The following is a 25,246-nucleotide window of genomic DNA, read 5'->3' as shown; positions in this document are numbered from 1 at the left end:
CATATGTGTATGTGTGTGTATATGTGTGTGTGTGTGTATGATCTCATTTAAATAATTCAATGACTCCACTGTCATGTTTAGTCCCATTTTACAGATGAGCAGAATGAGAGTGAGAAAAAATAACAACACAGCTAGTAATTGACATTAATGGGTTTTGACAACAGAGTTGCCTGACTATAAATCCCATACTTGGGATCACACTACCTACAACAAATGCTGCAGTGCTAGCTGATCTGCCAGGAAATTAACCTTTAGAGTGTGACTTACTCCCCAAGAGATTTTAGAGCTCCTGTGCTACATCGCACATGGATTCTTCAGGGGCTCATCTCAGGGCCTCTCACTGAACCCCGATATGATTTTCAATGCCAGAGAGAAAATGAAATAATAAATGAAACCACCAATAGAGACTGCATTTTTGACTCAGACTCAGCCATGATTTCTATTTCACTTAGAAAAGTAACATGAGCTAGCTAGAAGAAGACTGAATTTGAGTCTCCTTGAGAAATTAATATTCCAGCTTTCAAACCAAAACAGTTGCCAAATCCAGTGGACATAAATCTTCTGGAACCCTGCTGCGTTGGAATTTGTTGAACACACCCTCCTGAAACACTCCCTCCCCTCGGCTCCTGGATGTCCTCCGGTACCTTTGACTGCTCTTTCTTGGTTTCCTTCTCTCAGTCAATGTTGTTCTCGGGAATTCTGCATCCCTTTGCTCTTCCAAGTCAACCTATTCTCCCCATGTGCTCATGTCCTCCTATCGTGACTTTAACAACCAAAAGTAGATGGATTACTTCCACATCTTTATCTCTACCCTGACCTTTTTCAGCTCTGCAGATCTATAAATCCAAACTCCTAATGGACATTTATCTTCCAATTTCCCAGTTACCTAACATTTTTGCTTGGCGTAAAATTAAAAATATAATATCCTACATTTTTCTTCGCCACATGTTTTACTCTGTTTTTGCTTTATAGTAATGTGTTGGAGCAGTCTTTTAAAACAAATAATATCATTTCCATTAATGTTTATGGTTCATTAGTGTGTTAGCCTCTAATGGAAGAACTGCAAGACCCCAGCAATGCCCCTCACCTCTTCAGGCGTAGGACCCTCCTTCTCAATAACTCTCAAAATCTAACCCATTGCCTAGTCCCACTCAGTCCAGATTGGTGCTTCTAAACTTTAATGGACACATGAATAACTGGGGATCTTGATAAAAACAGATTCTGATTAGGTAGACTTCAGGTATAGCCCGAGATTCTGCCCAAGGTCTTGTCCGCAGACCACACTTGGGAATCATCTCCTCACTCATCTTGCTGCCTCCATATTTATCCTCTAGAGAGTCAACTCTAGAATGAGCTGAGAAATGAGCCATGTCTGCTGCTTAAAGTCTTTCTCTCAAGCACCGGAGAAACCCCATGCTTCTTCATATGGTATAGTACAGTGATGGCGAACCTATGACATGCGTGTCAGAGGTGACACGTGAACTCATTTTTTGGGTTGATTTTTCTTTGTTAAATGGCATTTAAATATATAAAATAAATATCAAAAATATAAGTCTTTGTTTTACTATGGTTGCAAATAAAAAAAAATTTCTATATGTGACATGGCACCAGAGTTAAGTTAGGGTTTTTCAAAATGCTGACACGCCAAGCTCAAAAGGTTCGCCATCACTGGTATAGTAGGTCCTCTAAAGACCTAGAGCCCAGCAACTTCTCCAGACCCATCTCACAGATTTAAATAAATGCACCAATAATACAAGACTAACCTTAGGTGCCCCTTCTTCCAGGAAGCCTTCTCAGATCTGCAGCATCTTCACTCTTTACTCTGATATTCCCTAGATGTTTCTGGATATTTCTTTCCATGTGTTGATTTCCTGTTTCTATGTCATAAGCTCTTTAAGGTGAAGGCCCATGTCTTGGTCACCTTTGGGATCCACTGTGTCGAGGACAGTGCCTGCACATAATAGATGCTCAGTAATTGTTTCCTCATTTAAACTAAACACATTTAAAGTTTCCACTTTCCATATTTAAAAGTGCATCAGCCTCTTACAGGCAAAATATAAATATGTCATCAGATTTTTAGTGGAAAACTACAGCATGAGCTTGAAGCATTGGACCACTTTCAGAAACAGTGGCAGAGAGTGATTCAAGAAATTAATTAGAAACTGGTTGCTTTTAAGTCTTGTTTTCTTTGTAGCACATTTTGCGCATGTGCACCTTAAATAAATATCCTAATTTCTTATCATCTTTAAATATGGAAATGCATATCACATTATCTGCCAGCGATACTGCTTTGATGAACTAATTTATGATTATGAATGACAAATAGTGTGAAAAGAGAAGACAGGAACACATGGAAAGTACGCTAGTTAAAGCCATAGAATTATTTCAATAGAACTGAGAAGTAAAAAAAAGGAAGAATGAAAAATACAACTTAGAGCCATTTCCAGAACATAAATTAATTTTGTTAATTTATTAATATGTTAATGCTATTAATTTTAAACGAAGTCATCTCACTTTTAATATGCAGGAGTCCTATTTGAAATACATAATCCATTCAGCCAAAACCCTCTGATGTCAGCTATAATCACAGATGAGGTAAACACACACAGTTTGCATTTCCTTCTGGCTGTGTTTAGATGACTTATTAAAATGTGCAGGTACAGAAACCCTCCTATCGGCAGATCCACAGCTGCACATTTCACTCCCTGCTTCGGCAAAATACCAGGGAAAATCCATGATTGATGACCTGTGGAAAGCTTAGAAGAAGGAAAGAAATACGCGACACTTGTTTCTCTACGAGCACACCGAATCTCCCTGTTCAAAAAAGAACTAGTTGATTCTCAAAGCTGTTTGCATGTAGGCAAATTCAGTTGGTTTCAAAATTTTCTCTCTGTGAGAAAACATAAAGGTAAACAACTTAGTTGGTGGAAAATGACCTGTATTAAGTAACTATGAAGTCCAATTTTCCCTCTAAGTCAATGCATTTCTGGGCTTTTTGGAGTTGTTTGAACAAATAGGTGATCCTCCTAGCAGAATTATTAAGTGTGGCACCAAATGAACCAGCTTCTATTGAGCAGCAGTATACATTCCTTTCTGGCTTCCATGTGCTATCTTTTTGATAGAAAAATACATTATATAATTCGCTCCTACAATTTAAGAACACAGTTCCTCTAATTTTCCAGGTGAAATTGCCTTTAATTCTCCACACCCACATTCTTTTGAGTGGGTAAGGACTGCTCCCCAAAGACTGCTCTATCTTAAAGCAACAGCTTTTCTTTTCCTTCTCCTTTTCTGCTGTGGATGGCATGTTTCCTTTGAAAGGTTCTCACTGCTTCGTAGAATTCAAATAAGCACGATCGACCCACTTTTAACTTTTACAAAAGAAAAACATATTGTTGACAGACTCTGCAGGCTGTTCAAGGTGGAGTTTAGATTCTGACACAGGACAGGATTAGTATGTTGCTGAAGGACACTTAGCTGAGTATTTACAGTCACACCCCCGTTCTTTGGAAGCTGTAAACAATACTACTTTCTCTGCAAAGGACGCTAAACTCAAGTTTTATATTGCAAGGCCACTGGCAAAGCTGGACTTTTTGGAAAGCATTTTCTGTGGAGTGTTGACATGGAAAATGCATGAGAGAGACCAGAGTGTTTGCATGCACTCAGACCACAAACAACTTCTAGAAATGATCCTCTTCGGTGACACGTGAAATAATTCTTGTTCACCCACCTCACTTTGCTTGTGGTGAGCTTAATTAAAGCATATTTGCATCTGCATGGCACTTTCCCCCTCAAGAATATGTATGAAGTATCAGGATTAGACAAAACAGTCAATAAGAATGAAACAGGGAAGAAGGAAAAGGGATTCTTAGAAAATTATTTGTACTGAGATTTATATCAGGAAATTTTCATAACAGAAAATCTATCCACAGTAACCAAATTTTATCTGTAAGTTACCACTTTTTAATGACCTGTCTAAGAAATATTAAATCAACATTTTTAAAAAGTTCAGTTGGAGGGATTACACAGTTCTATTTTTTGCAGAAGGATTAAATTAGGCTCACTCAACTAAAAATTATTTCATCTGTGGAAGAACATTAAAAAAACGAATTCCTAGAAGTATGGAATAGTATCAAATGACATGACAGATAAAATGAAATTTGAATGTTTTTCAGGTGCTGTCTTTCTCTTAAAGTTACACAACAGGATCAAATGGAAAGGCACACAGTTTAAAGATTGCTGCCATAGGCTTACTTACCTCCTAAAGAAATAACTTGTAGTTGGGAAGAAAATGCATGGCAATTCTAAAACAGGCTTCTGGACACTGACTTTTGTGTATATTTAAATTAATGCAAGTAGTACAATTGTTGAATATTCCTTTAAAATAACACTCAGAGTAAATTTCATTCTAGTACATGGAAGAAGAAAGTTACAATGAAAATAAACACCATACTTGAAAATAATGCTATTCCCTCCATTCTAAATAGAGACCATTCTCCCACCTTCTCCAAATGCAGTTATCTTCACTCTTTTGCTTCCTCCTCCCCTCCCCCATCCACTATTTCTTTTTCTACTGGACAATAGAAAGAAGAAGGAATATATATGAAGGTATTTTCTCCACTGATTCAAATAGCAACATGAAACTTGTTGACCAATGTTGTTAGGTGAAATCCTCCCACCAAGAACCACTTTCACGTTAAGACATTTCTGATCAGGTGCTGATCCTATGACATTTTCTTGGGAATAAGGGCTAGAGAGAGAAATGAAATCATGCACAGAAAGCACTTAACACAGGGCATTGCATGAAACAAGTACTTGGAAAATGTTAGTTATGATGGTGGTGGTCATGACAATATGACGATAGTAATGAGAACAAACACACATGGAACATGTAGTAACTACTGTAAGTGTAGCTTAATTGCAAGCAATATTTACTTACATTTTAATGCATGGAAAATATTACAAATTTACTCTTCCAGATCTAATGTCAGGGACTAATAAAAAGATGTAGCAGTAAGTATTTTTGATATCATTAGCTAAGTTATACTTTGAAATTAAATATACAGAAATCGTTTTTCTTTTTTCAAGTGGATGGTTAAGTATTTAGTTTTGAATTTTAAGGAAAGTGAACAACATAAATCCAGTAATAGTGAACAGAAATGCCCGGACAATTAATTGGAGCAAAAACTTTAAAATCATGTCAAGGAAAAGTATGATGAACACTGGAGGGGGATTTGAGCGATTTGTTTACTAGAAAGTTTATCTCCGAAATGTGGATCTGATATATTGCTAGTTATACACAATACATTTTAAAAGCCTCAAACACAATCTGGCAGGTTAAAACCACTGTTGCCATCCACAGGAAATCACAACTGTGAAAGCATTTGTGCGCTAGAGGGATGGCTGTTTTCAGTGACATTTTTCTTCAGAAGTTCTCTTGGAATCAAGTTTCCAAATCTTTCCTGAGCATGTTGTTTATGAGGAAAAAAAACCTGTCAAACGGTAAGAAGTAAATGTTTGGAAATGGCTTAGAAATAAAACCTCGCAGAACACACTTAGCTCAATAATTTTTCAATACTTGTGATTTCTGAGGCCCGGCAAGAGCACACTGCTCTTGCTTCCTATGATGCTTCTCAAACACAGAAAGGAGACATCCCTGATTCTGCAACATGTATAATATTTGTTGTATTTATTTTGTTGACCTAAAATTTAATAAGCAAATAATACCCTTTACTAGCTCTGTGAACAAGTAGGATTGTAGTCAACTGGCTCATAGAAAAATCTGTGTATATCTGCCGACACTTCAATGATGCTAAAATCAGGTCAAAATAATTCTGCAGTCACAATTTTTTTTTCAGTTTTATTTACCACTCAAAATTATTTCTAAAAAATCAAAAGAAGAACAATATAAATAAACAAGGAGACACGGAGCCTATTTGTCTTCTTCAGAGGAGTGAAAGATAATTTGGCAGTCCTCACTATTAGTTGACTTTTATATTTCAGAGTAAAAAAATATGACACTGTCTTTTTAAAAGAAAATCTTTTTTTTTTATCAGAGAAAACTCCTTTTGCTTAAAGGTATCTAGTGTTTGTTTTCTTTGCCAATACTTTACACACGTCCATAAATAAATAATCTTTTTTTCATCTTTAATAAAATCCACACACCTGGTCTCAAATTACTACATCAGACTGGTCAGTATGTTTTGGATAAAGTTACTAAGCCAACTCAGAGAACTGCTTCTTGAGAAACACCAGGCTGACATGGTCTTTTGGTAGAAAATAACTCAAGGTCCTCTAACAACACAGTATTCTAGAAAAAGTTGGTCGCAGCATTGATCTTTGATTAACTTTTAAATTCGGTTAGGTTTCTTGCTGAAATGACAACCCACAAAATCATTTCCTTCACTCTTCCAAAAGTGCCCATCTCTTTAAAGATTTGCCACTGCAATGCGACTGCTTTTTAAATGTTGTCAGCTACTTAGAATGATGGGGCACTCTTTGTTTGTCAGTTCATTAATTTATTTAAGATGTGTGTATGGTCAGATTCATGAAGGTAATAAATCTCTTTTGTAGAGACAGATAATTACTTTAACATGGCAAGACACAATAACACAGAACTTAACACAAAGCAAGCTTAGCATATGCATGATAGGAAACAATAGAATGTAAGTATTAGTAGAAAATACAAAACAGTTTTCAGTTACATAAGCATTGACGAGAACACATTTAGAACTTGAACATTTGATATTTTCTCCCTCTAACAAGCTTGCCTTCTTGCTAGATAACTTTCCCACATTAAAATTCCGCTAATGCCACTGTATTTCGATCCCCAGGGAGCCCTTTATCTTCTTGGAAATATTTTGGGGTTTCACAAAAATCGTTTGCCTGTCTCATTGGATTGATCCTCAAAGACTTCTTTGACGCAAGTGTTATTTTGACCACGTGAGCATGGTTTCCATTTTTTAACTAGATTAAAACATGCATGAACAAACTGCTCATTGAACTTTAATGTTGCTTTGTTGCTTTGATGGCTTACAGATTTCTGTTTCATCGATGGTTGTCCCCCATACATTCTAAAAGTGAAATGATACATTGTAATTTGAATGATAATTTTGTTTTGATGATTTAATTGATAGCAGACAGAGGCAGAGGATCCCTGCTTTTCCATTTATGTGTTTCCCCCTGCTGAACAGATGAGACAACGAGGGGTTTCATAAACATCTGTAAATAATTAAGGGATGTTACACTAAACTGTACTTCCTTTACCTTCACCCTCGCTTCTCTGGAGGAACTACATGGTAATCCTGGCTCAAAAAAAAAAAAAAAAAAAAAAAATGGAGTACCTTCTTCTTGTCACTCAGAAATCCTTGCCCTTTCTTTTTGCCAGTTTAGGTGATGATGAAAGGCAATCTGCCCACATTAATTTTCATGACGCCAGGGAAAGCCTTCCCACACCCTTCATTGTTATCATTTCCACAGTCTTCGCGTCCACGAACTCTACCTTGAGTATCCGAGTGCTGTCTGTGTTTATTTTAGCTAGGCTTTCCGATCCTGTCCCTGTGTTTTCACAAACCCATCTTCCAAAAATATCGTGTGCAAACGCTAGGGAAAAAAGTCAGAACGTGGTTTCTGATCTGCTGGCTTGATTCTCAGGCAATAGCGTATTTCAGAAGAGCTGGTTGTCTTTGCAGGAACATGTAAAAGGAGGCGAGTGCCAGCTGTCCAAACCTGCTCCACCTCTGTGGCATCCAAGGAGCTATTCATTTCCGTTTATCAGCTATTAAAAAGATTAGATTACATCCCAAATGGACTCTGACTCTCAGTGAGAAGCATCCTTTGTGGATGAAAAAAAAAATTAATTCAGCTACCAAAATGCCTCTGTTGGCTTCAGTTCTAACAGGACTTTAGAGCCTCGTAAGATGCAAAATCCTATCGGAAAACTGAAAAACAAATCAACATACTTTCATTGAGTGCTGTTTGGTTATCCTAACACATATAAGGTCAAAGTTTGAGCAGCGACTATATATTTATTTTGACCTGCTGCCTTGAGTTGTTCAGTGTTGTTTCTTATTTATAGAAAGCCGCAGCCTCTGGAAGGCTTATGGCATTCCCTAGATAAACTGTTTTTCTCTAAATCCACCTTCCAAATTCTCCCTCCACTCCTATCCCCCCGACAGGAGCAAAGTTTGTGCTATGGTAGCTGGTGAGATTTTTTCCACTGGAAAGTTCAGGAAACTTGGAAGGATATGTTTCTTCTTAATTACTGAGATTTATTGGAGGGAGAAACAGAGTTGGGGTGGAACCTGAATAAATGTTTTAAAGTCTTTTGAGAAGTCCGATTTTGAATTTTTACACTTTGATGGGAATGTAGTTCCCATATAAACTAGTGCATATAAGTAGTCAGCTGGAAGGAGTTTCAGTCGCTGAACCAAGTCATGTATCCAGGACTCTGAGCAGGAAACGGTACAATTCCAACATCTGAGAAGTACCTCTCCGGCTAGCCCCTTCTCCCCACCAACGGTAGCCATGATCCTGAATTTCAGTTCACTTTCTAACATAACGTCATGAATTACTGTAAAGTGAACACCTACTTTATGCCCACCACCCAGGCCAAGACACCGAACTTTGCCGGCCACCCAAAAGCCTCAGCATGTGCCCTTTCTAACTGTGGACATTGGCACCTTTCAGATGGGACCACCTTCCTAATTTTTATAGTAATCATTTCCTTGCTTTTTTTTTTATGGTTTCATCACCCAAGCACGAATCCCTAGACATAATCCTTTAAACTGAATTTCGGTTTGATAGCCCTGAAAGCTTTCAGAGCATTTGCAAAAAATACAGACAATATTGATTTGCACTGATTAGCTATCGCCACCCCAGAACGTGTACACTGCCTGCTGAAAGCCATGGTATGATGCGTCTTGCTGGAGGGGCACGTGAAACTGTGTTAGCCAGTGGGCTGGGGAAAGAAACAAATCAGTAACTAGCATTCTAGCTCCCCCTCTGAAGAGGCCCAGGAACGAAGCAGCAGGGAGGAAACATTAACTACCTTCACTTAACCGGGTTCTCCCCCAGGCCAACGGATTTGCATTTCGCCTGTTTGGACGTTACCTAGTGTATGAATGAACAGAGGGCTCCAGTCTCTAACCCTGACAGTCCCCTTTTCCTTGTAAATCACATTTATTCATCACCTCGTTAAAAGGAAGAAAATGAACAAAATATAAACAAGCTAGATGGGAGGACAGCAGGGGTGGTCTTCTATTAAATTCTGAGCTAGAAGAAAAGATGGTGCCAGGAACAGAGAGAGGCTAAGTCTTCGTGGCTAGCGCAAGCCTTTCTTTTCTTTATCATTAGTAAGTCGTTCAGAAGTGGGTCCGAGACACAGGGGCCGGGTGTGTAAGTGGAAACTGAGGAGAAACAGAAAGTCTCCCTCTCTCTCCTACTCTCTTTCTGTGTTCCTCCCTCCTCCCCCCACCCTCACACACAGGCACACGCACACGCACACGCACACGCACACGCGCACACAAACACGCCCGGAGAAAAAACAACCCTCCCCTCCACCGGTGCTTGTTGCACACAGTATTTCTCTTGGCAAAGTTTAGACATGTCTTTCTAGTTAACAAATGTATTCTGCTGTCAGCTCCTTTTAAGAATTATGCTCCATGCTTCATGCCAAATAACCTCTTTAAATATTAATAAATAACTCAAGGTATCTTAGAGAGTCTGTGCTTGAGGAATTATGTTAATGCTTTGAATGGAAATGACAGAGGGAATCCCCTCTTAGATATCTGCTCCCAAAAGCAGGATTCCCCAAATTCCCCCTCCACACGGGTGTGCTCCCACAAAAGGAGGAAAGATGAAAGAAGTCAATTTATGTTATTCCTATGAGCTAGATTGTGCACAAACCACGGGGAAGGTTCCTCTTAAAATGCGTGGTTTCATTGTCAAGACTCCCTGTTGTGAATCAAAACCAGGCCACCCTGATCCTTGCTGTATACCCACCATCCCAGTGTTTGCAGCAGATAAACAAGAGTGAGAGTCCTAACTAGATAGTGAGAAGGACTTACTGAAATCCCCTTCTGTTTCTTGCGCCCATGTGCTGGGACCTTGAAGGAATCCTTTGAGTAATCTTGCTACCATGGGGTGTGTCTTGGGTTTTATGTGTGTATGTGTGTGTTTTCTCGACTTTATGCCAGTCATCTGATTTAACTTTTTAGTATATCTCTCTGAGGCCTTCATTATGCATGCGCTGAGACAAACATGATTTTTCTCTTGGTTATCTTAAAATATTCCAAATTATCCCTCCCATAAATCACCCTTCCACCATGGACTTTATCCAAGAGATACAAACAATTAGGTAGTTGAGATAGTCATCGACTCAGCGTTGTGACGTCAGTAAAGGCTGAGATAATTTGTAGAAGAGCGTGAGGATGAAAAGTGATCTTATGAGGTGACCTGTGTCTCAGCTTCCTTCACAGAGGGAGGTAATGAGAGTGTTGACTCCAGCCCTAGGCCTCCTCCAAACATAATATCAAGCACAACATCTAGCTCTCCTTATCCCGTTCATCTGAAGTAAATTAAAATCTAAATTAACTGCTATTTAGTTGATTATTACTTCATTATGATATTAATATGTCATTGAAACAAAGAGGATCCCATATTGGTGTTTCCAATCTCGTTCTGTTCTGAATTGCGGGTATATAGCATATATCTATAATAATAAAAGTGTAATATGCTAATTAGACCTGACAGTGGAACGACCTTCCGGACAACCTTCTGGACAAAGCCGGGGCTGCGAGGGTCAAGCCCCTTGCATGAATTTCCTGCATCAGGCCTCTAGTAACATTATAAAAAGATGATTAAGATATTATTATCTTGTAATATATACATATATAAATATATATATATAAAATTAATATTTGGGTAATGTGTGTCTTTGTATATACACACATATCTGAATGTATGTGTTTATATTCATACATTATTTGAGCTACTTATGTTCTATACAATTGCTGTTGACACTGAATTAGCAAATACTGAAGTCTTGTTCCTAGGGGAAATACAGGGTTAGATTCCTATGGGCCTCTGGTCACATTTTCATCAACCTATCCATATGCCACCTTATTTTATGTGTGTTTCTGCTTAAAGACTCCTTGTTTAATATATATTGTTGACTCATTAATATTGAACTCCCAGTCACTTAATTCATGCCTAAACAAATCTTATCTAACACATGTTTTTTCTCTGCTCTTGGGGGCCATTTTAAATAGCATAAATCACCAACAAACAGCACAGAAATGTGAAAAATGTGGTTCTAAGTATAAAGGATACTTGCTTACTGTCTGAGAGCTGAAATGAGAAGGCAGAACACCACCTTGCTTAACCTCTGAAAATGAGTGTCTCTTGGTGACTCAAAATGTTTGCTGCTCTCTGCATGTCTGGGGTGACTGTGAAGTGCATAGGTCCTGGTTTTGGGTTACAGGTAATTGTTAGTGAGTAGGCCAATTTGAAAACATGGAATCCATGAATAATTAGGATTGACACTATAATGTAGCAATTATATATCACAGTCTATCTATATCTATATCTATATCTATATCTATATCTACATCTATCTATCTATCTATCTATCTATCTATTTACACATCTATTTATACCTCACAATCATATTGAAACACCATAGTTGACTGAATTGTTCCTCTGATGTTGAGCATTTAGTTTATTTATAAAATTGGGCATTACAAATAAAACTTCAATGAATAACCTTGTGCATAAGTCTATGCCTACATTTCAAAGTATTTCCTTTAATGGAATTTCACAAAAGTGTCACAGATATGAAATCAAAGGGATAAAAATTTGAAAACATTTGTAATATATTGTTTGAAGGCTTGGCTAAATTTACACTCCCATGGTATGTGTAGGTGCCATTTTTCCCAAAAGGTGAGAAGCTCTTCCTAATCTGCTCCTCTTTCTCTAGAACTCACCTCTCACACCACGACTAGGATAAGTCTATGAGGAAGGTGTATCAAACTACTCATGGGCCTGACAGTATCCCACAAGCTCTTGGCCTCCCCATCTATCTCATTTGGGCTTTTCCCTAGCACCTCCTTATCTTTCCCATTCCACACTGGAAGCTGCTCCTTCATCATGCTTTCCTTGATCCTCCCCAAGACTGACAATGGGCTCCCCTATTTATTCTTATAGACCCTCTCTTTCTCAGCTACCATAGCATTAACCTCAAGGGCATGCACTGGCTTGTTTATTTGAATGCCTCTTCAACTAAATTTTAAGCTCTTCGAAAGCAAAGATTCTGTATTATTCATCTCGTATCTAAACTCCTAGTCCTGTGCTTGACATAATCAAGATTTGTTCAAGGAGTGAAACAATGAATAATGTATGAATGAACTGCAGTTTCACACCAAACCCCTACTGTGAAAATAAGTGAACAGGATGGAACGACATTGGTCAGTGCTGAGAGTCGAGGATGACAATTTGCTTCTCTCTGCTCCCTTCTTTCTCCCTGGGTGTCAGTATAGGGCAGAGTTCAAGATCACTGACTTTGGAGTCAACACCAGGGTGGAAATCCTAGCCCTGCCCGTGATTGACTCTGTAGCTTTGTATAAGACATTTTCCTTTTCTGAGCTTCAGTTTTCTCATATTTAAAATGGGAGTTATAACACCTACCTCTAAGTAGTTGTGAGGATTAAAGGAAAGAATATACAATAAAATGTTTTACATTCCTATAATGTCCTCAGTATATACCTGGGCATTTAAAATCACCTCAGTTCATTCTGTCACGTTGAACTTTCAACACCTGTTCCTGGATATTTCATCCCTATGTTCAAAATGCCTTTTCATCTTCAACTGGTCATTCTGCATCCTCTTCAACATGTCATTATTTTTAGGACAACTGAGCACATTTTCTCTCCCATGCAACTCCCATCAAACTGAATGAGTGCCTTGTATTAGTCTCTCTCTGGTCTTAATCCCTACTGATAACTCATGTGTGATTTGTTCACCATCATATTCTCAGCTCCTTGCGCAATACCTGACAGTATGGCTCACAATGAATTTCAAATAAGTGCATGAATGAATTCTTCCTTTATTTATCCTTATCACAACCCTCTGAGGGCCATGACAAGTGCCACCATGATAACCCTATCCAGCAGCCAAACCAAATATTCACATCAATATCTCACATTCTCTCTGCTTTCCTATAAAGTTTTTGGATTTTGACTAAATCGAATTTGATTCCTCCCTCTTTGAATCCTATGGCATTTTAATTTTATTCCCATTATGCACTTACCTTTTTCTGACATTTTATTTATATATCTATATCATCTACTTTTCAGAATGTATGTTTTTCCAGGAATTACATCTTATTTGTTCAGTGGTTTCTGTAGCTGCCAAGTTCAATGTCTTGTACATAGTTACTGATCTTTGTGGGGTTGAATCTATTGAAATAGTAATAAGACTAAGTCCTTTAATAACACAGGCAGTACCCACACGGCACCCTGTAGTTAGATATTAACTCTGTTTTACAAATTAAGACACGGAGAAAGAAATAACGTAACATGAAACTTTGGTGATAAACTAAAGAAAACTTGTCTCTGCAATTTCCACAGCTAACAGGGAATATACATGGATTTGTTTAGCGTGCAACTCAATGTCTCATACCAACATGCACATGTTGGTCATATTTACATATTTCATATTGCTCTCCAACCTTCCTGTCACTTTGTTGTCCAGACAAGTGTGACTGTCTATCTATCCTTAAAAAATCTTAATTTCTAAAAATTCTCAATGCTTTCTCTTCTATGGTCTGAGATAAAGACAGCCAAAGGGTAACACATGGTCCTTGTTAACAGCCTCCCTGAACCTACTAAAACTGATATTAATGGTCATAGTAATACCTTTTCCATGAACACTATTTTATAGTGTACATTTATCCTATAATCTGATCCTCACAATCATACAGTGAGGCATTAAAGGCAAGTACTATTCATTCTGCTTTGCGGATGAGGAAGCTGAGACAATTACATGACAGGCTAATTGATACTCAAGGTCATTCGCTTGGTAAGTGGTAGAGACATGACTCAAGCCCAAGCTGTCTAACCTGAATTTCTTTCCATTCCATCCAAGTGTTTCCCTACGAATGCTCAACAACAGTGAGAAGAGAAAGGTAACAAGGATGGGGAAACATAGGAAGAGTATTATAAGAGTAATGGGAATTAATTAGGAATACTGTAATTTAAAAATGTTCTAAGATGTTGTGTGTGGAAAGGAAAGTTCCGTTTTGAAGATGGTGCTCTGCACATGTAAATGAATGTTGCAAAAACTGCATTCAACTTTTGGAGGAGAGAATGCATTCTCAAATTGGAAATCTGCAAACTAAAATCTGCCAAATCAGTATGCAGTCTTATTTAAAGACTCAGACATACAATAGAACTCAGGTTTACATCAGTCATTTTTAAAGATTAAAAACATAAGAACAAAAGAGTACATGTTGCTTCTTGCTCATATTTGTCTTTTACAACGAAATCTTCAAGTTTGATAGAACGGAATTCCCCTCTCCTCCCAAAACAGCTGAGTACATTATTTTCCCCCAAAATGAAAATAATATTGTTAACTGATTATATTTTTGTGAAAATAATTCAAGCACTATGTAAAATATAGAGACGGTTGAAAAAAATTACCAACAATCTCACGTGCATGTTTAAACACATGAAATATATATTTATAAGAAATGGATCATTTTTTTGTGTGTGTGTTGCTTCCCCCTCCCCCTGACTCTCTCTAGCATCCTTTGGTAAATGAAGCTTAAGTCTGGCACCTGTGTTCCTTCAGCTCTTTACATTTACTGAGTCAAAAATAGTGGAGCCAAAAGGAAACCACATGTGTTGAATCTCTGACATGTGAATTTAACCCAACGTGGGTTGTTATGAATATGGCCATTTTCTGATGACAAAATTGCTTGGGATTAAATTTAAAAGCACTAAGCAAGCTGATAAATATAAACTCTAAAGACATATACTCTGAAATGTCAATTAAAAATTTCCCAGAGAAACAAAAAGGATAATCTCCTAGAATATATTAGGAAGAAAATAAATTGTAATTCCTGGTTTGTTCATGTCAAAGAGTCTTAATTAAATGTCACCCAACATGTGAACTTTCATTGAAATATACAAAACTACAACTTGATTTAGTACATCATCTATAAATATAAAGGCTTCAATTTGTTTGAAATTGTACAGTTTATGTGAAGTAATTCACTAAGACCAAAAAGAAAGACCAGTATTTTAAATTTTTCTTATAATATTTTAATATTTTATAATAATAATAATTCTTGAGTTGAACATACTTAAGAAGGTAAAAAGTGAGACTACAGACTGGGAGAGAATCTTATTACTAGCAGGGTTGCCAAAAGGTGCTTTGCCTACCATCCCCATTGTAAGATAAAATTAAACTGTGTCTCAAAGTCTCTCAAGGTATTAAAATTAATTTGAGACTTTTAATTGTGTCTGTAAAGCTTCATCAATATATCATAAAAATAAAGAGAAATTCTGGTTAATTAGTGACTATTCTAAATTAAATCATTTTAATGAAATGTAATTATTGCTTTTAAGTATGTGACATTTTCTAGTATATTGAAAGATACTAAAAAGAAAATTATAAAAACATCTCATTCACTTAGCAAAGGTATTTCTAAAACAACATAAAAAACAATTAAACAAACAGAACATGCTTACTTATCAGAAATTTTGCTAAAACAAATGTAAAAACAGAAAAAGTTGCATCTATGAAATTATTATTTAGAGAAAATCACTAATATGATACTTTACTAGAAAGAACTTTTTGATTTCTTTCTCTTGAAAATGTAAATGTTGAACTGTAAAATTATATTGATTTAAGAAATACACATATCAAATGTGTAAATATTTGGAAACAACTTTAAATTAATGAATTGTAATTGAAGTAATAGCTGAATTATGGTGTGTCTCATATATCTTTAGTTTTGAAATACTAAGTGTCTATGACATTTGTCCCAGCTATTACTGAGCATTTCAACAGATGGGCCATTTTGTCACCCTGAAGAGGAAAGAACAATATCTTCCTTTGCCTTAAGGTCCAATCTTCTTTAAGGGCAAATTCCTGGATCTCTATGAAGTGGCCAGCAATGGTGCAAAGCCAACTCCAGAAGAAGCAGATCCTGAAACTCTTCCCTGAATAAATAATATGCAGCTGAGTTACTGGGCCCGGGTAAAAACTCTCAGATTCCTGAACAGAAAAAAATACTTCTTTTTCTTCCTTGTCATACATGGTTGCTCCGTACCAGCCAAACAATACATAAATAAAGGAGAACATTATTTTTCTTTATGCCATTCTTAAAATGAATACCTTAAAAATGCACTCAAACATGAATTTTGTCTAAAGCTTTTAGAGCCAGTTTTACAAAATCATTTAGACAATCACATACAATTTTCGTTATTCTCCAATGTCTGCAGTTAACCTATCTAAGTGCTTATTTATTCTACTCTCTTTGGAAGTTAATTAGGTGTCCATTTCCTCTACTGGCTTGTTAGCTCTTTGAGGGCAAGGTCCCTTCTTGTCATCTCTGTGATCCTCAGAGTACTCAGCACAATTTCTTTTATACAGCACATCCCTGAATCTACCTCTCAGCAGAATTCAACACTTTGGATCAATTTTCTCCTCCAAGTTCTTTTCTGTGGGGTCCTCTCTTGGTTTTCATTACATGACTCAGCCTACTCTTTCTCAATCTCTTCTTGCGCCTCTCCATCCTCTGACCCTTAGGTAGTAGAGTGTCTCAGAGCTCTGTCCTATAACCTCCTTTCTGCTCACTCTCTACCTTCTCCTCAGGCAATCTCATATACTCACATGGCTTCAATTACCATCCTTGAAAGCAAATCTGAAATTTATATCTCCAGCGCAGACCTCTTTTCTGAGCCCCAGATCATGTTTTCAAATGCTTACTTGTCATCAACAATTGAGTGTCTCACAGGCACCTTAAAAGCAACACGCTCAAAGTGAGTTCATCTGGCTTTCCCCGAATTTGTCTTCCTGGTCCAGCTTCCTCAAAAATCCACCATCTACCAGTTGTCTAAGCCAGAAATCTAGGAGCCTATTTCTATCTCCAGGTCTATGCTAACAGCCAGGTCCTACTATGCCTCTATTCTAGTTATCTAGAATCTTTCCACATCTTTCAATCTTCACAGCCTTCTTCCTAGTCCAAGCTATTGCTTAGATGACTGACTACAATAACTTCATAACAGTCTGTGTTTACTCTTGCTTCCCTTTAAATTGTTCTCCACACTCCATCCTGAGATTGATTTTCTTAGAAACTCCTACTTAACGCCTTTCTTTGGCTTCACATTGTACTTAGAATAAAATACAGTGTTAATAATCTTATATAATAAAAGGAAAATATGCAAATAGACCAAATAGAACAACCAGAACAACTGAACAACTGAACAACCGGTTGCTATGATTTGCACTGACCACCAGGGGGCGTGTGCGGAACATGGTGGGCATTGGCCGCGGCAGGATGGTGGAGCAGGTGAGTGGGGGCGCCAGACCAAGGCGGGGCGCCAGTCGCTGTCATCGAGGCGAGCCTCTGGTGGTTACTGAAAATTATTTGCTCCTGCTCACCACAGTCCCGCCTGGCACTCGCACCTACTGCTGGCGCTGGCCCTGCTCACACCCGCTTGCACTCACTGCTGGTGCCCGGCACCGATCCCAATCAATAGGCGCCATCAGCAGGTGCAAACAGTGGCTGCCAGCCTGATCGTCCCTGAGGGCTTCTTCCTCTCCCTGCTCCTGAGGAGCAATCGGGGCAGCAACCACCACTCACACCTGCTGACAGCGCCGGCCCTGTTCACACCCACTGCTGGCACTGGCCCCAATCGCTCTGCAATGTCAGTGGGTGCGAGTGGGCCGGTGCCATCAGCTTGTGGGAGCAGCGGTAGCAAGAGCAGGGCTGCTGGCAGACAGGGGACAGGGGGTCGTGGCAGGAGGAGTTGGGCGGGGGCACAGAAGTTGGGCTGAGACTTGCCCCTGTGTCTTGTCTACTGCAGCCTGGTGGCCCACAGTTCCTTTCAAGGTGTATGAATTTGTGCACTGGGCCCCTAGTATGGCCCATAAAAACCTGCACTTAGAACCTCCTGACTAGTTCTCAGAGACCCCATCTTATGCCACCCCTCACTCCGCTCTTCCCATTCCTCAAATGATCCAATATCTCTCAGAATTCAGGACCCTCAACACATTGTTGGTTCTTGTCTAAAAGGCTCTATTGTGTCTTGGCTAGGTGGCTCAGCTGATTGGAGCATTGTTCTGTACACCAAAAGGTTCTAGGTTTGATTGCCAGTCAGGGCATGTGCCTAGGTTGCAGTTTAATCCCCGGTCAGGAGGCAACCAATCTGTTTCTCTCTCACATTGATTTTTTTTCTCTCTCTCTCCCTTCATCTCTCTTTAAGAAAGCAATTAAGAAAAACAAATACCCTCAGGTGAGGATTTAAAAAATAAAATTCATAAATAAATAATTCTATCTCTTCCCACTTTATCTCTTCTAACCTAACATTAACTCTTATTCATGCTTTACTTTTTAGCTTGCATGTCACTCCCTCATGAGAATCTTTTGTCTTTGCCTTCCAGATCAGGTAGACCTGTTATAAACTCTTGTTTTAATTTTCCCTTCTCTTTTATTACCTTCCTCGTATTCCCTCAGCTTTTATAACATTCATCACATGCACATTTGTCTAATAGAAGTGACTCTCCTCATGTTAGACCATAAGCTTGCTGCAGGCCAAGGCCATCCAGGACTTCCTTACTATTACATTCTGCGTGTGTCCAACACAATGACAGATACCTATATAGTAGGTACTCAAATATATTTTCAGGACAAATGAAGGAACACAGGCATGAACAGGAGCTGCTCAAGAAATGATTTAATGTGACTACAGGAATATTACTTGCAGATTTAATAACACAACTGATATGCTTAAGAGAAAGTGGAATTTTTAAATAAATGCTAAGATACTCTTACTTGTTCATTACTGGTGGACAGATAGAAAGAAGAGATTTATTATTGCAAAAATGACTTAATTATCTTCAACTGTTCAGATGGAAAAACTCATCTGTTCAGAGCTAAAAAGGCACATTAGAAACATACATTTAGTTCTAATTTAAATATATTAAGAGAAATTGCTTTATGTAACTAAAAAAATAATCTGGTTTGCTTCCTTGCTTTTGCTGAAACACTAAGTATTTGAGTTCCAGAAAATAGTATATTTTCTATAGTATATATCCATAGATGCACAAATATAATCTGTGCATCTATCAGACAGAAATTTAGTCTGGCAGAGAAAAATTATTATTATATTAACTGACTATGTATTTTCTTCATCTTTATTTTAAATGGTTAGAATTTAGCTATTTTCCTCAGATAATAAACATACATGTAATTCCCAAGTAACAAAATTCTTATTCAGGAGGAAAAGCAGGCTAGCTCATTTATTTTTCCTATAACAAGAGAAAAGAGGTAATGTGATTTTTTAGTAAATAGCATTTCTCATCTATCACACAGAACTTTCACACTTTCTGAAATCATGGAAACTTTTTATTTAAGAATTGTTGAATCTGACTCATTTAAGGTATATATATATATATATACCTTATATATATTAAATAAAAAAATATATATATATTAAATAAAAATATATATTTAATTAATATATATATTAAATAAAAATCAAGCTAAATTTACCTCTTTGGTAGCTAAATTCTATATTGGGAAGTGTGCTCTGCAACAGGTAAACATCAGAATAGGAAGGTTGGAGTTTAAAGAGTTTTATTGAAAAAAATCTCACTTTTAATATTTATATTTTCCACAGAAGTTTGAAGCACTTAGAATTTGGGGGCATGGCCCTTGATTATATTTAGAAACAGTTGTGCTTTTTTGTTTGTTTGTTTTTCTGAGATGAAGATTAAGGTATACCTTGAAAGAAACTGAAGTAATATGCCAGTCATAAATCATATCCACACATAAACTTTTCATACAGAAGCAGTATATCCATAGCACTCACACACTGTAAAGCCAATTTTGCTTGTGAAAATTGGGCACTAGCACATATTGAACAAAAGATCAATTCTAAAGCTTTGGCATGTGAAACTGATAGTTGGTAGAACTATAGTGCCAGTGAGTGCAAGGCAGCAGAATGCATGTTTAAAACCATGTACATTTCTATGAGGCCTTCATACTTAAGTCATGAACTTGAGTAAAGTACCAATACTATTGTACCTTGGATGGTTTTGAGTTTTATTTTTATACTGTATATTCAAACAGATACTATTATATCTTGAACTCACTTCCTCTTCCTTGCAACCCTAGGTAGTAAATCAAGAGAAGTATTTCAGTTTACTTATTGGAAACCATTTTGACTCCTACTCACCCACAGACTAGAACAGGTCAAACAGGTATGTATTTTATAGAAGTATTAAAGTGAAAAAGCCAAATATCAATCAGTCTAACTGCCAAAACCATAATGTATCTTCACATAAGGATCGGGGGAAGGTGTATGAGTCAGGGGACGTGGCAGCACTGTGGGCATGACTCAGAAGGTATTATGTGCCTACATCACCATGTACATACAAGTTGTATTTTAGAAGCAAATCTTTCCTTTGATGATCACTTATTTATGTAGCACATTTCCTTTCATAGGCTTTCAAGGAGGAGTTTCTGAAACAGGGATCACATAATTTGCCTCTGGTGGAAACACATTAGCTCTGTGTCAGGAGCCACTACCTTCAGTATCTTGTCACACTGCCCTACTAAGAGATCCCAGCTGAGTCATGAGAGTAGAGAATTTCTCAGATAAAATGGTGACCTGGTCCAAATCCCTCATTTTACAGATAAATATGTGAGGAGCAGAGAGGCTCAGGGAGTGGATTCAGGCCACTTAACACGTTTGTTAGTAAAAACAGAACTTGAATGCTGGGCTCCTGATCCCCAAAATAGGTCTCTGTCACTGAACGGTTGTCTCTAGACTTATTTTTTATTATTTGCATGTTTCAAAGAAACATATTTAAAATTCAGAATCCATATATATTTGCCAGGGGAGCCATTAAAAACACATCCATCAACTACTTACTATAACTATTACTTAATAGAAGTAATGGCATTTAGACACACAATAGAGGAAGAACATACAATAAAAAGAAAAAGGGAGTGTTCTAAATTAAATAAATGTGACTTTATGGAAATCTCACTATATTGCCTCTGGCTCATTGTTGTAGGCCAGTAAACACTTCATTAGAGATTAGTATTTATTCTTGCTATTGTGTCCTCATTAGCAACCATGCTGTCTCCATTTCACACAAGGAGAGAATTCCTTCATGAGAATAAACTTAAGTACTGGGTTTAAATGATCGTAAAATTGAGCTTTCTTCACCTCCTCTTTTCTTTATTCAACTTGATGGGCTTATCTCAGTGATAAGCTCATTCTCATCTCTGAGTGAGAACACCATTCCTGGTTTCAACAGTTTTGTGGAATTTAGGGTACATTAGGGTACCCCCTAGCCACATGTACTTATTGCAATTCACATGTGGCCAGTCCACATTGAAATGTGCTGACGCTGTAAAATGGATACAAGATTTTGTACAAAATAGAATACAAAACAGACATAAATCACATATCTATTGATGACTTGTTGAAATGATAATTCAAATATATTAGATTACATCAACTGTGTTATTGAAATATTTTTGGCCTGTTTATGCTTACTTTTTAAAATGCAGCTACAAGAAAATTTAAAATTACACTATGCAGTTCACATGTTGGCTCACCTTGTGCCTCTGTTGGACAGTGCTCACCTTATTTAACAAACACTGTGGCTAAAGAAACCAGGTCCCCTACTCCCTCCCCCCATTCTCTTAATGCTCTCCTCAGAGATCACACACGCCTTAGTCTCCTTTCTCACCGAAAGACCGAAGCCTAACAGCAGAGTGCAATTCCATTTCTGGTGAGATGCTGGGTCATCCCTCCCTAAACTATGGCCATCGCTCCTGGCACGAATCTTGGTCCTCAGTGAATTATTTTAGGCAAGTGTACATTCTGCCACTCCTGTAAGATCTAAACGAATAAAGCACCAGGTTCTCTGAAATGCCAGGGGCATCTAAATAAATTCAGGTGCTTATCTGTGTAGGCTTCTAAAGTAGAGTCTGCCTATCTTGTAGAATACAAATAGGAGGCTGTACCTCTCTCCTGGAAGCTTTCATTACACTGTCCACATTAGTAAGCAGAGCACACAGGCAGAAACATTCTGAAAAAGCAAATAGAAAAAGAATGTAAATCCAAAAAACATTTGGAGTGCTTAACAACATTAACATTTTTTCTTCCATTTTCCTAAATTAAAGACATAATCCATGACAGCAAATTGAGGGATTTTCCCTGTAATTTGAGAGTGACCACAGATACTGTTGTTTTCTCTAAATCTTGATAAACTCAACCTTTTTTGAATTAGTGAAACCTACTGACGTTAATGCATAACAGTAGATTACTTTTTTCTCAACATATAATTCCATGTGCTGGGTGGGTCATAGGCTGGAGTTTTATGGGTTGAATGGCTGGCCTATGGCATCACAGAATTATTCAGCGCAGTTTTTGATGATAACCTTACCCTACCTCCCAGGTATATTGTACCTGAGTACAAAGTGAGACTGTCTGGATGCCTTGTTTAAAATGTCTCCAGTGACTCACTGGCCCAGGGCCTCTGTCCAGTTAAACGGGTAACCTCCAAGTTGACAAGGCCATGTTTTTGTATTATTTTCTGAAAGCCTGCATAGACATGGCTGTTGCCAGGAGTTTCACTTCAGGGAGAAAAGACGTCCAGGCCACCACCGTTTAGCACCTGGATTACTTTAACAGCCTGTTAGTTGGCTTCTCTTCGGTCCCTTCGCAAACTTAACCCATCCTGTATATGGCTGCCAGATGAGTCTTGTGATATTTATCTTTTTCATCATATCTAAATCTACAGCATATCACAATCTACAAGGACGAGCACATCTGGCATAATCTCTAGTTGACATCAGAGTCTTTCATATATAAACTCTTTACCCATATCCACTCTCATTTCCTATAACTGGAATTTCTCCCTTGTCTGAGTCATTCTTTTTTTTAAAAAAATATATTTTATTGAATTTTCACAGAGAGGAAGGGAGAGAAATAGAGAGAGTTAGAAACATTGATGAGAGAGAAACATCGATCAGCTGCCTCCTGCACATCCCCCACCAGGGATGTGCCCGCAACCCAGGTACATGCCCTCGACCGGAATCAAACCCGGGACCTCTCAGTCTGCAGGCCGACGCTCTATCCACTGAGCCAAACCAGTTTCGGCATTGTCTGAGTCATTCTTGATGATCCTGAACATTCTACCTCCATGTGTCTGTTCTTGCCCTTCCTGCTACCAGACTTGCCATCACCCCCACTCATTGACTATCAATTTCTAGGCAGCTTTCAAGGTCCTTCTTTCATGCTTTTCCAGTCTTCCAAAGATCTCTCTTTTTTAAAATATATATATATATATATATATATATATTATTGATTTTTTTTACAGAGAGGAAGGGAGAGAGATAGAGAATTAGAAACATCGATGAGAGAGAAATATCCATCAGCCGCCTCTTGCACACACCCCACTGGGGATGTGCCCGCAACCAAGGTACATGCCCCTGACCGGAATTGAACCTGGGACCCCCCAGTCCGCAGACCGACGCTCTATCCACTGAGCCAAACCGGTCAGGGCAGATCTCTTTATTCTCTAAATGACTTTGCTACTAAATTATCCACACCCTTGACTTCTCGCTTTGTTCCTCATCTGTTACTCTTTCCTTCTCGATTCCACTGTAAATTCCTTGATATTGCACATCAAACTCAGCACAGTTTTAAATCCATATATTATGTCATGTTTAAGAGCAGGGACGTGTGTTTCCATAGACCTGCTTCTGAAATTCTAGCTCTAAAACTCTCCTTACCTCTGAAAGCCATAGTTTGGTTGTCTGTAAAAATCCTGATAATAGGACTTGACTTATGGTGGCTGCTGGGTTAAATAAGATGTCCATGACAGGTTTCCTATTTTTCTCTGAAAGAAGTTTTTGATAGAGGAGGATTAAGAGGAGTGGAAAATCCATACTTGGAAAATAGTATGGATTGAAATAAATATACTATAGAGGAGGGGGGATGAGTACAGAAAAAAAAAGTGATGGGTGTGGATAACAAATGGGAGTAAAATATTTATTTTGCAGAGGGATAGCTTTCATTATATCTATTACATTATATTTCTTTTAGTGTAGGTCATTAGCATTTAGCTAATTTATGTAGCTTTTTAAAAAACCCTAATATTATCGTTTTGTCTATTGAAAACCCTTGGATAGTTTCCTATTGCCTACAAGATAAAATCTAAATTCATTAGTGCTACATGGTCTGATGCCATCATCATTCTCTAGCTTTACATTCCATTTCACATCCATGCTTTACCTTGTGCTCCAGCTGAATAAAACTATCTTTGCCTGAAAATGCTATACTTTTGAGACTGCATTCTTCTTCTGCATCAATACTCTTATTTCTTCTTCTCTTTCCTTCATTCTGTCCTTCAGAACATTCAACTAATCCTTCAAGCTCTGACTTGATCTAATTTTCTCCACAGATGAAAATTCCTTCACTTTCTCAGCATGATTATATATGACTGAGTATAGAATAAGCTTCTTTCTCAAAATCAGCTTGCAAAAAAATAAAGAAAAGGCACCTTAATTCTTTTCTTATATTATGGGAATTCTTTCTATTTCTCTTTTGAATAACAATTTGTTTGGGAGAAGTCATATTATGCAGAAATGGTATTATGTACTGCTAATGGTACTCAAAGATATCTGTGATGAATATGGTTAATAGAAGCTGGCAAATACATTTACATTAGATTTTTAAATTATTTTTCCAGTATAAGATCATACCGGAAAAAAGGATTATTGAGGATAAGTCTTCTTTAATGATCACTTAAAAATATAATATAGGCCGAAACCGGTTTGGCTCAGTGGATAGAGCATCGGCCTGGGGACTGAAAGGTCCCAGGTTCGATTCCGGTCAAGGGCATGTACCTGGGTTGCGGGCACATCCCCAGTAGGAGATGTGCAGGAGGCGGCTGATCGATGTTTCTCTCCCATCAATGTTTCTAACTCTCTATC

The sequence above is a fragment of the Myotis yumanensis genome, unplaced genomic scaffold (assembly GCF_028538775.1).
Source record: "Myotis yumanensis isolate MYYU_CA2020_CCGP unplaced genomic scaffold, mMyoYum1.0.hap1 SCAF_15, whole genome shotgun sequence".
Taxonomy (NCBI): Eukaryota; Metazoa; Chordata; class Mammalia; order Chiroptera; family Vespertilionidae; genus Myotis; species Myotis yumanensis.
Note: the sequence above shows the minus strand (reverse complement) of the source record.